Source organism: Triticum dicoccoides, chromosome 6B (genome assembly GCF_002162155.2).
Source record: "Triticum dicoccoides isolate Atlit2015 ecotype Zavitan chromosome 6B, WEW_v2.0, whole genome shotgun sequence".
Classification (NCBI taxonomy): domain Eukaryota; kingdom Viridiplantae; phylum Streptophyta; class Magnoliopsida; order Poales; family Poaceae; genus Triticum; species Triticum dicoccoides.
Window position 1 is genome coordinate 714,374,276 of NC_041391.1, and position 4,504 is coordinate 714,378,779.

The following is a 4,504-nucleotide window of genomic DNA, read 5'->3' on the forward strand; positions in this document are numbered from 1 at the left end:
TACTTTCCTCCCACTCACTTCTTTCGAGAGAAACTCCTTCTCCAGAAAGGATCCATTCTTAGCAACGAATGTCTTGCCTTCGGATCTGTGATAGAAGGTGTACCCAATAGTCTCCTTTGGGTATCCTATGAAGACACATTTCTCCGATTTGGGTTCGAGCTTATCAGGTTGAAGCTTTTTCGCATAAGCATCGCAGCCCCAAACTTTAAGAAACGACAACTTTGGTTTCTTGCCAAACCATAGTTCATAAGGTGTCGTCTCAACGGATTTTGATGGTGCCCTATTTAACGTGAATGCGGCCGTCTCCAAAGCATATCCCCAAAATGATAGCGGTAAATCAGTAAGAGACATCATAGATCGCACCATATCTAGTAAAGTACGATTACAACGTTCGGACACACCATTACGCTGTGGTGTTCCGGGTGGCGTGAGTTGCGAAACTATTCCATAGTTTTTCAAATGTACACCAAACTCATAACTCAAATATTCTCCTCCACGATCAGATCGTAGAAACTTTATTTTCTTGTTACGATGATTTTCAACTTCACTCTGAAATTCTTTGAACTTTTCAAATGTTTCAGACTTATGTTTCATTAAGTAGATATACCCATATCTGCTTAAATCATCTGTGAAGGTGAGAAAATAACGATATCCGCCACGAGCCTCAATATTCATCGGGCCACATACATCGGTATGTATGATTTCCAACAAATCTGTTGCTCTCTCCATAGTACCGGAGAACGGTGTTTTAGTCATCTTGCCCATGAGGCACGGTTCGCAAGTACCAAGTGATTCATAATCAAGTGGTTCCAAAAGTCCATCAGTATGGAGTTTCTTCATGCGCTTTATACCGATATGACCTAAACGACAGTGCCACAAATAAGTTGCATTTTCATTATCAACTCTGCATCTTTTGGCTTCAACATTATGAATATGTGTATCACTACTATCGAGATTCAATAAGAATAGACCACTCTTCAAGGGTGCATGACCATAAAAGATATTACTCATATAAATAGAACAACCATTATTCTCTGATTTAAATGAATAACCGTCTCGCATTAAACAAGATCCAGATATAATGTTCATGCTCAACGCTGGCACCAAATAACAATTATTTAGGTCTAATATTAATCCCGAAGGTAGATGTAGAGGTAGCGTGCCGACCGCGACCACATCAACTTTGGAACCATTTCCCACGCGCATCGTCACCTCGTCCTTTGCCGGTGCCCGCTTATTCCGTAGTCCCTGTTTCGAGTTGCAAATATTAGCAACAGAACCAGTATCAAATACCCAGGTGCTACCGCGAGCTCTAGTAAGGTACACATCAATAACATGTATATCACATATACCTTTGTTCACCTTGCCATCCTTCTTATCCGCCAAATACTTGGGGCAGTTCCGCTTCCAGTGACCAGTCTGCTTGCAGTAGAAGCACTCAGTTTCAGGCTTAGGTCCAGACTTGGGTTTCTTCTCTTGAGCGGCAACTTGCTTGCCGTTCTTCTTGAAGTTCCCCTTCTTCTTCCCTTTGCCCTTTTTCTTGAAACTAGTGGTCTTGTTAACCATCAACACTTGATGCTCCTTCTTGATTTCTACCTCCGCAGCTTTCAGCATTGCGAAGAGCTCGGGAATAGTCTTGTTCATCCCTTGCATATTATAGTTCATCACGAAGCTCTTGTAGCTTGGTGGCAGTGATTGGAGAATTCTGTCAATGACGCAATCATCCGGAAGATTAACTCCCAATTGAATCAAGTGATTATTATACCCAGACATTTTGAGTATATGCTCACTGACAGAACTGTTCTCCTCCATCTTGCAGCTATAGAACTTATTGGAGACTTCATATCTCTCAATTCGGGCATTTGCTTGAAATATTAACTTCAACTCCTGGAACATCTCATATGCTCCATGACGTTCAAAATGTCGTTGAAGTCCCGATTCTAAGCCGTAAAGCATGGCACACTGAACTATCGAGTAGTCGTCAGTTTTGCTCTGCCAGACGTTCATAACATCTGGTGTTGCTCCAGCAGCAGGCCTGGCACCCAGCGGTGCTTCCAGGACGTAATTCTTCTGAGCAGCAATGAGGATAATCCTCAAGTTACGGACCCAGTCCGTGTAATTGCTACCATCATCTTTCAACTTTGCTTTCTCAAGGAACGCATTAAAATTCAACGGAACAACAGCACGAGCCATCTATCTACAATCAACATAAACAAGCAAGATACTATCAGGTACTAAGTTCATGATAAATTTAAGTTCAATTAATCATATTACTTAAGAACTCCCACTTAGATAGACATCCCTCTAATCCTCTAAGTGATTATGTGATCCAAATCAACTAAACCATGACCGATCATCACGTGAGATGGAGTAGTTTTCAATGGTGAACATCGTTATGTTGATCATATCTACTATATGATTCACGCTCGACCTTTCGGTCTCCGTGTTTCGAGGCCATATCTGCATATGCTAGGCTCGTCAAGTTTAACCTGAGTATTCTGCGTGTGCAAAACTGGCTTGCACCCGTTGTAGATGGACGTAGAGCTTATCACACCCGATCATCACGTGGTGTCTGGGCACGACGAACTTTGGCAACGGTGCATACTCAGGGAGAACACTTCTTGATAATTTAGTGAGAGATCATCTTATAATGCTACCGTCAATCAAAGCAAGATAAGATGCATAAAAGGATAAACATCACATGCAATCAATATAAGTGATATGATATGGCCATCATCATCTTGTGCTTGTGATCTCCATCTCCGAAGCACCGTCATGATCACCATCATCACCGGCGCGACACCTTGATCTCCATCATAGCATCGTTGTCGTCTTGCCAATCTTATGCTTCCACGACTATCACTACCGTTTAGTAATGAAGTAAAGCATTACATCGCGATTGCATTGCATACAATAAAGCGACAACCATATGGCTCCTGCCAGTTGCCGATAACTCGGTTACAAAACATGATCATCTCATACAATAAATTCAGAATCATGCCTTGACCATATCACATCACAACATGCCCTGCAAAAACAAGTTAGACGTCCTCTACTTTGTTGTTGCATGTTTTACGTGGCTGCTACGGGCTTAAGTAAGAACCAATCTCACCTACGCATCAAAACCACAACGATAGTTTGTCAAATAGACTCCGTTTTAACCTTCGCAAGGACCGGGCGTAGCCATACTCGGTTCAACTAAAGTTGGAGAGACAGTCGCCCGCAAGCCATCTATGTGCAAAGCACGTCGAGGGAACCAGTCTCGCGTAAGTGTACGCGTAAGGTTGGTCCGGGTCGTCTCGTCCAACAATACCGCCGAACCAAAGTATGACATGCTGGTAGGCAGTATGACTTGTATCGTCCACAACTCACTTGTGTTCTACTCGTGCATATAACATCGACATAAATAACCTAGGCTTGGATGCCACTGTTGGGTTTCGTAGTAATTTCAAAAAATTTCCTACGCACACGCAAGATCATGTGATGCATAGCAACGAGGGGAGAGTGTTGTCTACGTACCCAACGCAGACCGACTGCGGAAGCGATGACACGACGTAGAGGAAGTAGTCGTACGTCTTCACGATCCAACCGATCAAGCACCGAAACTACGGCACCTCCGAGTTCGAGCACACGTTCAGCTCGATGACGATCCCCGGACTCCGATCCAGCAAAGTGTCGGGGAAGAGTTCCGTCAGCACGACGGCGTGGTGACGATCTTGATGAACTACAGCAGCAGGGCTTCGCCTAAACTCCGCTACAGTATTATCGAGGTATATGGTGGCAGGGGGCACCGCACACGGCTAAGGAATAGATCACGTGGATCAACTTGTGTGTTTAGAGGTGCCCCCTGCCTCCGTATATAAAGGAGCCAAGGGGGAGAGGTGCGCTGGCCAGGAGGAGGGCGCAGGAGGAGTCCTACTCCTACCGGGAGTAGGACTCCCCACCAATCCTATTCCAATTAGGATTCCCCGGAGGGGGAAAAAGGAGGAGGGGGCCGGCCACCTCTCCTAGTCCTAATAGGACTAGGGGAAGGGGGAGGTGCGCAGCCCATCTAGGGCAGCCCCTTCTCTTTTCCACTAAGGCCCATGAAGGCCCATATGGCTCCCGGGGGGTTCCGGTAACCCTCCCGGTAACCCGGTAAAATCCCGATTTCACCCGGAACACTTCCGATATCCAAATATAGGCTTCCAATATATCAATCTTTACGTCTCGACCAATTCGAGACTCCTCGTCATGTCCGTGATCACATCCGGGACTCCGAACAACCTTCCGTACATCAAAATGCATAAACTCATAATATAACCGTCATCGTAACCTTAAGCGTGCGGACCCTACGGGTTCGAGAACAATGTAGACATGACCGAGACACGTCTCTGGTCAATAACCAATAGCGGGACCTGGATGCCCATATTGGCTCCTACATATTCTACGAAGATCTTTATCGGTCAGACCGCATAACGACATACGTTGTTCCCTTTGTCATCAGTATGTTACTTGCCCGAGA